Here is a 13,706-nt window from a genome sequence, read left to right on the forward strand (position 1 = left end):
AAAAAATAAATAAATAAAAAAATAAAATAAAATAAAATGATAATAATGACAATAAATAAAATAAATACTAATAATAATAAAATAAAATAAAATTACAAACCACCTAGAGATGTAACCCGATGTTTTACAGAAAACATGAAAAATTCAATTCTTCATTAAGTCCATGCGGTTCAACAGTGTTCAGTGTTATTTATTTATTTTTTTAAATTCTATTAGTTTTTTATTTTATTTATTTATTTATTTATTTATTTATTTATTTATTCTCTCTTTTCTTGTTCTTTTATTATTTTATTATTATTATTTCTATATTTTATTTATTTAATATTATTATTATAATTATATATATTTTTCTTTCTTTTTTTTCTTTTCTTTTTTTTTTTTTCTCTCATCTTCATCATTCTTAGGGGGAGTGTTTTCTGTTTATGGATTGCTGATTCTTTACACCCTGTTTTTGAGGAGTGCCTCAACAGGATTGGTTAATTTCTCCCTCATCCTCATTTACCAATGAGATACTGTTTGAGTTTTAGGATGTGGGTATTTAACTGCCACTGTTCTACCAATACCTGTTTGACTCTGAAGAAGACGCAGTAGCGTCGAAACGTCAGTCTGTTTGCACCTTATTAAAAGCTCTGCAATTTTATCGAGTGCTCCAGCCTCCTTTCATTTGGGTTCAGTCATTTTTTGAAGTGGCCCACTTGATGTACTGTCACATGACATTACTTTTATTTTTTCTGTTCTTGTTTGTTTTTATTTTAATTTGTTTATTCATTTATTATTAATTAATTATTATTTATTAATTTATTTTTGTTTTTCAAGGTACCCTAGGCCACTATACAGAGTCAGAAATCACATGTAACTAACTGTAACTGTACTGTATTTATTTTAAGCCAAACCATGATGTTTTTTCTAAACCTAACCAGGAGCTTGTGTTGCCTAAATTGAAGGAAGTAAAACCAAAAACGGTGTGTTTAACCAAAGTTGTAAGTTTATTTTGAAAAAGACTGTATTTATGTAACAAGCAGAAACTGTACATTTCCGGTGAAAATGAAGTGTATTTTGAAAAGACATAATGCATGTAACAGGCGTAAACTGACACAGTGTCCCTGATCGTCCAAAACAGATGCAGGAGTGTACTTTGAGCATGATATTTTGACGTATAGGTACACTGACAAAGCAGCGGTTTGACGAGTTGGTATGAGAACATTTTGGATATTCAAGTCTTCTCATTTCTAGTCTGTGCTGAGTTTCACTTTCACTTTTAAAAATGACAGACAAGAGTTACATCATTACGTCAGCGTTGATGATTAATATTTTGTGTGCAACTGGTTTGGTTTCTGTCTGTCTGATTGTTTCTTAGAGAAAGAGGCTCCACTCTGTAACTCTGCTGTCAGATTGGCAGTGGTGGAGGAAGTATTTAGATACTATACTGCAGGAAAAGTACTAATACCACGCAATAAAAATAGTCTCTGACAGTAAAAGTCTTGCGTTTGAAATGTTTCTTCAGTTAGGGTTGCAAGTATTGCAGTTATTATCAGAAAGAGTGACCCTTAAAGGAAGGAAAACAGAATGGTTATTTTTGGTCAGACAAATGTTTTATAAGCTGGACTGTTTCTATAACTAGAATAGAATTGAATAAAATAGATAGAATAGAACAGATACTTTATTGTCTGAACCAAATGGTACCAGAAATTAAAACTTGAAACTATTTTCTAATGGAAGAATGCTTAAAAAGTCTCCCTTTTGAAAATAACTAATATAAAGGGGAGATTCTCCATCCAGTTGCATTTTTTTTCAATATTGTAAACAAGCAAATGTACACAGTATGATTTACCTTCAGCAAAAGTATGTACGTACAATCGGTAAAACATAGTTAAAGAATTAAAAGTGACAGTTATATGTTATATATGATCTAATGAGATGATTCTAACTCATGCATTAATGTAAAAGCAGGGTTTTACTGTTGCAGTTGGTTGAGGTGGTACTCATTTTCAGCTATTAACTAATTATTATTTTCATCATGGATTCATCTGCTGATTATTTTATTATGATTATTTTATGTAGTATTAGAATATTTGTAAAACTAGTGAAAATACTGACAGAGTACACCTTAACAACCTTCACACCAAGCTTCAGACCACTGTTCAAGACCATCAAACAACAAAAGCAATTGTGTTGTAGCGAGTCGTTGCTGGTTTTCCAGTGGGGATTGTACCCTCAAAACCAGATATTTCAAGCCAAGACATGATCTTTCCTAACCATAACCAAGGGTTTTTGTGCCTAAACATAACCACAGGTTAACCACATCGATGCTAAAATGTAGACTTTCAGTGTATTTGCTACATAACAATGCACAAATGTACAGTGCTATGGTATGCAGAAATATATTTTGGGGATTGGGTTAAAATTAAAAAGGATACAGTTTTAAAATGAGAAGTTGTGCTTTGGAAATGTGATTTTATTGGGCCTTTAAGCATCACAAAATAAACTCAGCTGATTCTGTGTGCTTTCACACAGATCATTAAAGGGTTAAAGTTTGAGTCAAGCTGTTTTTGTTTCTGTCTCAGAGATGAAGAGAAATCTGGTTGAAAGTCACTCTCCATCTTCTCCTCTATTTTCTTCTCCTCTCTGATCTTTTATGAAGATTGATTTTGTCCTGCTGCTTTGTGAAGATGCCGCCACTGCGGCCGCCTCACAGTGAAGACACACTGACTTCACTCTGTGTGCATGTGGCTGCAACTTTTTTTTTTTTACTCTCAGAGGGATTAGCTGCTTCAATGAAGGTCACATAAATAAAGATGATGAGAAAAGAAAGAGAGCAGAGAAGAATTCAGAGTTTCTCTTCACATATTCAGCAGCTTCTAAACGGATGCATCAAATCATACCGAGATCATGAGTTGATATTCCTTTTAACAAGATGATCATTGTGTCACCTTAACCCAGTGGTTAGTACTGTAACTGTTAAGTCCCTTAACTTCAACAAAGTAATAATATTTCCCTAAACATGCCCACCACCATAGACTGACAAAATGTCAGCGGTGAAAGGGCTTGTACTTAAATACTGTACTTAACCCTCCGCTCCCCCTCGGACGGAAAACGTCCTTTTCAGTCATTTTTCAGTTTTTATTTTTTGATAACTTTGGCTGTGTTCATGCATATAGCATGACATTTGGTCAGAAACCTTATTTTTGGTGAAATTTTAGAAATTTTAAAGATGCTCCTAAGTCAGGCCTAAAATACACAAATGGCAACCTTTTACGACATCTCGCCCTCTCGGACGAAAAACGTCCCCATTAAAACCCATTAAAACGACATTTTTTGATTCCCCTTCAATTTACATAAAAAACGTGATTTTTTTTCTATCTCTGGCAGTCAGGTTGGTAAGAGAGACCCAAGAATGGTAAAAAACAAAACAACAAAACAAACAGATGGGGCCAATTTCCATTTTTGGGGCCCTGCTGTTTTTTTAATGCAATTCCTGGTTTGGCCACTTGAGGCACTATAGGCCCCTAACAGGGAGGGCAAATGAAGAGTAGATCAACAAATGGTCTTGCTGTGCTCATAAGGATGTGAGTGTGGTCTGTATAAAAATAGTGCAATATTAGTTTGTGTGTGTGTGTGTGTGTGTGTGTACATGGGCTCAAAATACACAATGTCAAATCCCTATGTGAAAATATAGCTAAATGTAAAACCATATATTCTGTATTTATTCATCACATTCTTGTGGCAACTTAGAAACATGAATTTGATGATATTAGCCATGCATTCCAGATTTAGGGGATCAAAATGGAAGTTTTTACTAAAATCCAGCTGAATCATTAATTTTCTCCTGCTTCCCCAGCAGAGCAAACACACACACTAAGTAATAAGCAGTAAAATTGCCTGTATTTTTCTCCTATTTTTTTTCATTATTGAGGTTTGGGAGCCATTGTTGCCAACAAAAAAAAAAAAAAAAAAAAAAAAAAAAAAGTAAAATAAATGCTAAGTTTGTGTTGATATGGATGTCTGGGGGCTGTGGCTGTATAGATACTACAAAAATATTGTGTGTCTGTGTGTGTGTGCATGTGCATATGTGTAATTGTGTGGCTAAAAATTGCAAATTATGAGCTGCAGGTTGCTGCAAGGTTACATTACTGTTCTCTCCATCTCTCTCTCTCTCTCTCTCTCTCTCTCATACATACACACACACACACACCACACACACACACAATGAATATTTGGTATGTATAATCCAAGTAGGAGTTGGTTAAAAGATTTAAGCAAAACAAAAAAAAAAAAAATTGAAAAAAATATTAACATTTAATATTTTTATGGTTGTTTTTCAACAAGGACGAAAAACGTCCCGAAGGGGAAAGGTGTCGGTGTTAATTGAAAAAATTGACACTGCAAAAATATAATATAATATATATATAATATAAAAATATAATCTATCAAAATTGGTGTTGTTATTAATCATTCACATATCCCAGACTGTGATAATTAAAAAAAAAATTTCATCCAACATTTATAATATAGAAAGTAATTCATAATTCATGTTTTTTTCATAAAAGTAACAGTGACTTCATGTAAAGAAAATGGCATATAAAGGGTTAAAAATCCTCAAAATTAATGAGTGAATATAATCTGAGTAGGAGTTGGTTAAAAGATTTAAGCAATTACAGTCAGGAAAAACCACAAGTGCCTTTTCAAAGAAAACTTTCTCACTCTGCTAAACCACACAAAACGGTGCCTGACGCAGTGGTCACACCTTTCTACATCCTTGGTTGGCCGAATTAACTCCATCAAAATGAATATTGTCCCTAAATTTCTATACATCTTTCAATCAATACCGACCCTCATTCCTAAATCATTCTTTGATACATTAGATTCTGTTATATCATCTTATATATGGAAGGGCAAGCGCCCTCGGCTAAATAAGGTCCATCTCCAAAAACCTAAAGGAGCAGGGGGTATGGCGCTGCCTAATTTTCGTTTTTATTATTGGGCAGCTAACAATCGCTGTCTTACTTTTTGGTCATATTTTCATAACCGATCTGACTGCCCTTCACGGGTGGCAATGGAGTTGGGTTCTGCTGAAAACTTTTCCATTTCAGCACTTCTTGGATCTCCACTCCCTCTCCCACCAAATAAACTCATAGACAATCCAGTTGTCTGGCACACGTTGAGAGTGTGGGCTCAGATCCAGTTGTCTGGCACACGTTGAGAGTGTGGGCTCAGTTCCGGAGACACTTTGGCTTCCTCGATTTTTGCCTCTCAAGTCCCATTTCCGCCAACCATCTTTTCCAACCCTCCTTACTGGACCCAACATTTCAGGAATGGCGGAGACTGGGTATTGAGCGCTTCAGGGATCTCTTCACGGATAATAGTTTTGTATCGTTTGAGCAACTGGCTGAAAAGTTTAGTCTCCCAAAGTCTCACTTTTTTAGGTATCTACAAATAAGACACTTTCTCCGCTGTCAGATACCAAACTTCCCTCAGACACCTGATATGAACATTGCTGATGCACTTCTCAATTTACAACCATCACGCAAGGGTTCGATCTCCATTATCTACGATAAACTGCTAGGCATAAGGGAGGCCCCACTCAACAACATTAAAATTGCATGGGAGCAAGATCTGAATCTAACCTTGTCTGAGGACATATGGGACACCAATTTTGAGTTGGTTAACTCAACTTCTCTTTGTGCCTGTCACCGCTTGTTGCAATTCAAAGTTGTACACAGGACCCACATATCCAAATCAAAATTGTCTCGCTATTACCCAGATGTAGATCCCTGTTGCGACAAATGTAAGAGAGGAGGCTTCACTTATCCACATGTTTTGGATAAGAGCTTGGAGAAATACTGGAGGGAAGTCTTCCAAACTTTATCCCTAATTGTCAACTTGGACATGGAACCCGACCCTCTGATTCCTCTTTATGGGACCACACGTGACACAGATGTGCGCCTGACCCCAGCCAAACGCCGAACTCTGTCTTTTGCCTCTCTGTTGGCCAGACGTGCAGTATTGCTGAGGTGGAAAGATGCTGCCCCGGTCACCCACGCTCAGTGGTTGAGAGATGTTATGTCTTGTTTAAACCTTGAAAAAATACATTACTCAATTTGTAACTCCAAAGATAAGTTTCAAAAAGTGTGGGGACCTTTTCTGGAATACTTCCATAACCTTCAAACTAGCTAGGGATTGGATCCTTTACTCACACTTTGTTCTCTGTTTTTACGTCAGCAATACCAAGTGTATAAATCAGTCCTCTCTTTGATGCCTCCTTTTGGCCCATGCGTGGGTTAATAATTTATATATTTATTTATTTATTTTATTTTACTTTATTTTTATTTTTTTACCTTCTTAGGTTGAAACCCGACTTCCAGCTGTTACCTGTATCACTCCAGGAATGAAGTACAATCGGTTTTTGTCCTGTTTATTCTCTTATATAAAAGTCTGGCTTGGAAATCATGGGTGGGGTGGGTGGGTTAGATAAGTTATTTTTGTTTTGTGTTGTGTTTTTATTTTCTCCCAACTGTGCATGGACAGGATTATCTCTCTCGACCTATGAGTTGACTGTGTATTTTATAAACTTCCTGTCTTACACTTAAACGTGCAATATGTAATTTTCTGCCACTAGGGGTTTCAAACCAAAACAGTAACAGAAGATGGAGATGGATGATGTCACGAAGTAGCGTGGGATCATGGGAGTTGTAGTCATATAACAGATACAGATCTGACGTTCCTCACTCCGTGAAACCGAAACCGACCGTGGCTGGCCGCGGTACAGTACACTGGTGGAAATGATTAATATTTCGATAACATCAGCCAGCTGTTTGCTTACCTGTCTAGTAGAACGCACGCGAGGTTGGCGTCAAATTGTAGTCCTAGATTTTCACGAAGCTCTCTCCATCTCGGAAAGGCCACACCACCACCTCTTCTTATCCTAGGCTGACCAAACGTCCTCTTTTGCCCGGACATGTCCACTTTTCACGTCCCATCCGGGGCGTCCGGGGGGTTTTTATAAACTGATGATAATGTCCGGTTTTCCGTGTGTTTGTGTGTGTGTGTGTTAGAGTGCGGCATGGGCAGCATATTTCTGTCCGAACCCAAACCGAGCCCGACATTATTTAATGACCAAAGCACTGAGTTTCTGTCACACAGTGGTTACAGGCTATTTAACAGGCCGGGCGTGCGCCGTGGGTGCTCAGCGGAGAGGGAGACCTCCATGTTTGAGACGGGAGCGGGAGGCGGGAGGTCCGAAGCTTCTAGCAAGAGGAGAGGGAGAAATAAAACAAAATAAGATAAAATAGGAAAAACCTGTCTCCCTCTTTTATTTTATTTTCAGCGTTTAATCAAGGCAGAGGCGGGCGGCTGGAGGTCCGAGACTTCCAGCGAGGAGAGAGGTAGAAACAAACAGCCAATGTGTGTCTGTGTGTGTTATGTTCAGGTGTTGTCACGTAAATAACAGTGCCCAAGCAATAAACAGGACAGACAATAGGATTTTATTTATTTTTACACTACATTTTCACTGAAAGCTGACCGAATCCGACCCGAGCCCGAATACAATTTATAGCTACATTTTTGACCAAACCCGGCCCGACCCGTCGGGTACCGTCGGGCTCGGATCGCCACACTCTAGTGTGTGTATGTGTCCCCTATTGGGGCCTATCTGAATTTCTGTCTTTGAGAGATATTATTTTGTAATATAACTGAATTTTCTATCCATACATATAAATTTTAAATATATTAAAATTATAAGGCATCTTTGAGTAAACTGCGAGTATCATTTAAGTAGGCTATGTCGTGGCCGGCTGAGTGTCCTCTTTTTTGGAAATCAAAATATGGTCACCCTATCTTATCCCAAATTCTTCTGGGATCGCTTGGTTGACCCGTACGTTTCCGTTTTACCGGTTTGTTTACCGGGACAGCTTCGGTGTCAGAAGGTGCAGCAACCGTCAATGCATAATCATGATCCATGACGAGTTAGCTTAGCCTAGCAACAGTAACGTTCATTCTCTGACGTCTCATCCGGTCTGCTTCTTCTTCTTCTCCTTCATTTAATGGCTGTGGTAACTGGAGTTACGTCGCCATTGACATGCGACCTAATGACATGGTCCGTAACTTTTATTAATATTTCATATTTATCTGGGTTTGAAAAATTGTTGGAAACATTTCTGATAATCAAAGTACACAACTAAACATATTATACCTTTAACACCTGTACCATGTATTTGTGAAAAAATTCAATAAAAATATCTTGAGAAAAAAAATATTTAAGCAAAAAAAGTAGAAAAAATATTAATATTTGATATTTTTATGGTTGTTTTTCAACAAGGACAACAAACATCCCGAAGGGGACGGGTGTGATTTGTAGTTTACCCCTACCACAATTAATTAACAACTTTAGCTCCTAGTTACTGTCAGAGAAAGAGAAAACGGTTTAGTCTTGTTGCAGGGTAACCATAAAGACTGGAGAAAGATTCACAGACTTTAAAAAAACGACAGCATGCAGTTGGCCAGACCAGCAGTAAGATGTTGTTGTTGGGTGCAACTCAGTCACCAGAATAAATGTTGGCATTGTACGTGTCTACAAACCACAGATATGTTACATTTGTATGCAACAGATATGTTGAAACTTTTTGTTTCAACAACACTGGGGTTAACACATTTGTTATCACATTACGTTATGTTCAGGCACAAAAAACACTTAGGAAAATATCATTTTTGGGTAAAAAATACCTATGCAGTGGCTGCTGGAAACATTGTGATGTGTCACTAGAAAACACGTTTTGGTCGCACAGTTGCCTCTGGAATCACAGCAAAAGGTGGCTTTTGGTGTCATTGTCTGATGCTAAAATCACTGAGAAAGCACCAGTGTTCGACAACTTCTAAATGAGTACAGGCTGGAAACCCTCATGTTGGACACTCTGGCTGAAAACAGACCAGTTTTGTTGTTTAGTTTGGAGGACTTGGGTTCAGACTTGGGTCTGTATGTGTAACAGGGGTCCATCAGGCCATTCTTCAGGCAGCTGATTGGACAACTCGCTCTGTCAACAAGTAGACACACTGCCTCAGTGCCAAGAAACAACATGTTGACTGACTGAAGGTTGTTGTTATGAACACTGACTGTTAAAGAGCAGTCAGCAGCTACGCTTATTACAGCTAATTTAATACTCTCTCTCTCTCTCTCTCTCTCTCTCTCTCTCTCTCTCTCTCTCTCTCTCTCTCACACACACACGCACACACACACACACACACCTGAAAAACATGAATGTTGCAATGAGAGAGGAAGTGGAGAGAGTGTGTGGGTGCAGGTATGGGTGTGTGTGTTATCTCTTCATCTTTTGCAGGTTGTGAAACAGATAAATTCTTTGCCTTCTCTCTGAGCTCTGATTGGCTGCTGTGATTAGAATCTGGAGGACGTCCGCTGGAATCAAAGAAAACCTCTCTCTTCATAAAACAACAGACTGCAGCAAAAGCCTTTTTGTTTTGGTCAGATGTGGAAGTTGATTTGTTCCACACAGGAAGAGAATTCATATTGAACAGTCAGAAGGTTCCAGTTTGAACTACGTGTTAGAAACACTGCTGTATTCATTAAAGTGACTCAAACTTTTTGCTTCTGACAAGCTCATAATGACTTTTAAACCTCCTGGACCAGCACTCACCTACCTCTGTAGGGCAGAATTGTAATTAATATCTTTTTTTAAAGGAGACCTATTATGCTTTTTTAAGGGTCATATTGATATAAATATGTAATATTGGGGTCTAGTTGAATAGATTTATGAGCTTTAATGTTCAAAACACACATTATATGTCTTGTACTACTCATTGCTGCACCACCTCTGAAACGCTGTGTTTGGGCTTATGTCCCGCCTCCCCAGCAGCCCAGTCTGCTCCGATTGGTCAGCTCGCTCAGTCTGTTCCGATTGGTGCAAGGCTTAGAAACGCCACGCCCCTTAGCTTATCTGACTTCACCTCCGGATGCTGCCACAAAACAACAACAGAGGCTAAGCTAATAATGGCGGCTGTTCGCCCTCATCAATTTGAGTGAAGAAACACAAGCCGATAGACTCGGAAGCCGCTTTGAATCAAAGACTGGAGCAGGACGTTTCTCCTCTGTGGTAAGTTTTTCTTTTGTAGCCGTCTCTCAGCTGTAACATGACAACTGTAACTTATCTGACGTTATGATAACAACTGTATGTCTGTCCTCTGACTGAATGAAGTTGGAAAAGTCTGCTGCAGAGTACAAAAGGTTTCTAACAATATAGTCACTACATAACGTGGAAACACCAACAGCAGCACTCAGTTGTTATATGATGTGGTGTAAAGCATTGCTTGTTTTTTTTATCTAAGCAGCCGTATCTATGATCAGACTAATGTAGCTTGTGTTGGATAATAATATCAAAGTTATTATAAATTCTGCTACGAACACATTCCCCATTAAAACCACAAAAGTTTTAACCCGTGGATTCATCAATTTTACCACAGCAGATTGAGATGACAGATTTGTGTATTATACGAAAACAAATGAATAGAAATAACTGGTACATTCAGATGTCTCAGCTGTCATGTTTACTGAAACCATTCTACTAAAATGTAGCTGCATTTTATAATCATCTTTACCTTGTGTTTGTAATCTACAATATGTACGATGTACCAGTGTATCACAGTTTCTCCACAGCATTTATATGAAATCAAAGTTCATAGTAAAATGCATGTTTCTTCCTGGATCAGTATTTGTTCTATGCAGTGATGTTGTCTCCTGAGTCTATATTTGCTTACTTCTCAAACAGTATGCCTTGTGTCTTTTTACCTATTAGGTTTTGGGGTAATGGACCAGGTTCCAGTTCATCCTACATGTTTGATACACCATCCAGGCCTGGTGAATCTGTACACCCCACAGAACATCCACAACTGTGTAAACTCAATTCTGAACACTAAGGTTTCATTATACCAAAAAAACCCACAAATGACAAATAAGTCTTTTGTCAAAAGAACTTTATTTTTAGCAAATGTAAAAAACAAAAACTACAGAAAACTAAATAATATACAATAGATAGATATTTAAATATAAACACAGCAGTGATTTATCTGCAACACTAATAGTATCCAATTCTTTCCATTCAGGCGTCCATCCTGTCCTGTGTCCTTTGAGGGTCTCTCATACTGGGATGCCAGGTCCTTTGGGATGGGGATTTTGGGAAAGTCGAGCCTCATCAGGTCATCTACAGTCTGTAAAATATTGAATTTAAATAGAGAGTTCCTCGTCTTTTTAAATTAAGTGCTTCCATGAGTCCATCCTTCTTGTATATATTTCAAGTGTTGCCACAACCATTTCTTATTTTTTTCTGATGTTATTATGTTGGTAATAACAATAAAATTATTTATAAATTACTGCATATAGGGTCTGTTTTTTTTTACAGTTTTTGCTGAGGGTAAATATAAACTAAAAGAATACATTTTTACTCAGATTCCTCTGTAATAACAGTCACCAGGGTCACATGTTGAGTCATTAGATACTACTAGCTCTGTTTAAGTTTCTCCCTCTTTCTCCTCTGACTCAACACGAGGTCTCGTACTTGGTTTGAATCCTATGCCCTTTATAGGTGTTGATGACAGCCGAAAGTCCAAATGAAAGAAAAAGGCAGTGCACTTGTGTAACACAACAGGGTGTCCAACGCAACACTGGTTCTGTTTAAATAAATGTTTTGCTTCGTATCGTCGGGGGTTAACACAGCCCTGATGAGAGAAGTGGGAACAGGTGTGTAGGTGGGCGGGGCAGTCAGGTGATGGGGAAAGTAGGGGAAGCCTGTGGGCATCTGGTTGATGAATGGAAAATGGCAATGAAGGGGCAAAACAGAGAGACTGGCTGTGACGGTGACTACATTCACAGGCACACTAATATTTCACTATTATTCTCGATATGACAGTACTCAGATTCGGGTCACATAAAGCATTTTCTGTTCAGATATTCCAAATTAGGCCTTTTTCTGAATGAAGCATTTTCTGATTAAGACGTGAGATATGCTTATTTAGGTTTTAGGAAAAAAAAATTTGGCCATGTATACTTTTGGTAGCACTTTCCAAGCACTTGGAACAGTTTGAAGGTTTGGGTAGAGATACATGTCCCAAAAACCCCCAAATTTCTAGTTGGAAGGAGAAACATACCTACTTTAAAACATAATGAAGGACTTGGATATCAACAGGTTTTTGTATATGCACAAATATCACAATGCCAACCTGAATGAAAGAGGGAGGCTGAGTTCAAACGGTCCAACAAGTTCACCACTGGTAGGAAACTGAGCAAAATGGCACAAGCAGCTCCAAGGGTTCTGCTTTTCTATGTTTTGACATGATAAATGACATGTTAGGGGACGCTAATTGGAGTATACACGGCTGCATGTAAACAAAAATATTTCTGGAATATTTATTTTCTTTTGCCATGTAAACAGATTAGTAGGTATATTGTCTTTTTTGGAATAAGGGCAAAAAATTGAAATATATTGTGCATGTAAACATCGACAGTTATTATGTTTGTATCATGTAGATGGTAAATAAAAGGGGTCCCTGAATAGACCCCTGGGGAACCCCAGCAAAGAAATGAACCAATCAAGGGCTGCATCTTGTGATAGTTTGAATAATATTTTGTCTGTCGTGGCACACTTTCAGATGTCTTCCCCAGAATGAACTAAACTCAACTTCAGTTTTTGGACAACCTCAGTTTAAAAAGTGTCACTCTTTGCTGCCACTTTTTAAAGAAACCTTTTTAACATTTTTTTTTCTCTGTTGTTTGGGGAGGAACGAGAGGGCTGGGGATTGCTTAGTTATATCAGGCACCTTGGGAAAATTAAGATTTTGAAATTCGGCACCAATAGACACATTGATCATGTAAATAGATTTGAGTAGTGTTGTAGTGCTCGAGATCGGTCTTGGTCTTGAGACCGGTCTTGGGACCATTTTTTGAGGGTCTTGGTCTCGTCTCGGAATCGAGGGCATTTTTACTCGGTCTTGTCTCGGTCTCGGACTGGGCGGACTCGGGTTTTTTGAACGAGACCAGTCGAGACCACCAATGATGCTTTTTGTCCGTGCTTTACTGATAAGAGTGAAAAAGACCATCTCAAAAACAGCTAATAACTTCAAATCATTGGTAGCATCAAGATTTCCCCCAGCTGCAGCTGCTACCTGCCCGGTGTCAGTGTGAGTGACTGACACGCCCCCTGCACACAGAGGATGGAGACGGCAGGAGGAGAGGCTGTGTGAACTCAAAGAGTTGTTTCTTTTGCGTCCAAATTCACACCTGTTCTTCTCTATTGATTTTCTTCGCGACCGTGCATCATAGCGAGAAGCCACGCATATCAAGTGAAACAGCGGAATTATAGCTTTCCGACAAGACCAAGCACTTGTTGGTAGTCCAATGTTTTCACAGCGAAAAAAAATGATAAACTTACACTAAAATGATGTATAACAGAGCTTTCATACAGCTTTGCACACACATTACTCTTGGATGGATTACTCGTGAATGCAGGGTCGCACAGAAATGCCACACATATCACACACATGAAAGCGCAGGAGCAGAGCTTTCCAGTGATACCACACACATCATTGTACTGTCATCCCATCATGCTATAAATACAGATTAATTGTCTACAAAATATAAACCTGACGAATTTCTTTACAGCCCATTATACAGATCTTGTTATCAGTCACTTCATATAGTGAGGAATATC

General features: G+C 38.3%; 1 protein-coding gene and 1 long non-coding RNA gene across 3 annotated transcripts in view; both read left to right on the forward strand.

Moving 5' to 3' along the window:
- Positions 1–13,706, forward strand: part of LOC126397591 (melanoma receptor tyrosine-protein kinase-like) — an 88,246-nt gene that overhangs the window by 22,394 nt on the left and 52,146 nt on the right. The gene's annotated exons all lie outside the window — the stretch shown is intronic.
- On the forward strand, positions 7,963–11,373 carry LOC126397626 (uncharacterized). 2 transcript variants are annotated; one of them, XR_007570683.1, is made up of 3 exons: positions 7,963–10,100; positions 10,800–10,897; positions 11,107–11,373. It is a non-coding gene; the product is annotated as an uncharacterized LOC126397626 (long non-coding RNA). The 2 variants fall into 2 exon arrangements; XR_007570682.1 differs by having other exon boundaries at positions 10,800–11,373.

Source organism: Epinephelus moara, chromosome 11, assembly GCF_006386435.1.
Source record: "Epinephelus moara isolate mb chromosome 11, YSFRI_EMoa_1.0, whole genome shotgun sequence".
Classification (NCBI taxonomy): Eukaryota; Metazoa; Chordata; class Actinopteri; order Perciformes; family Serranidae; genus Epinephelus; species Epinephelus moara.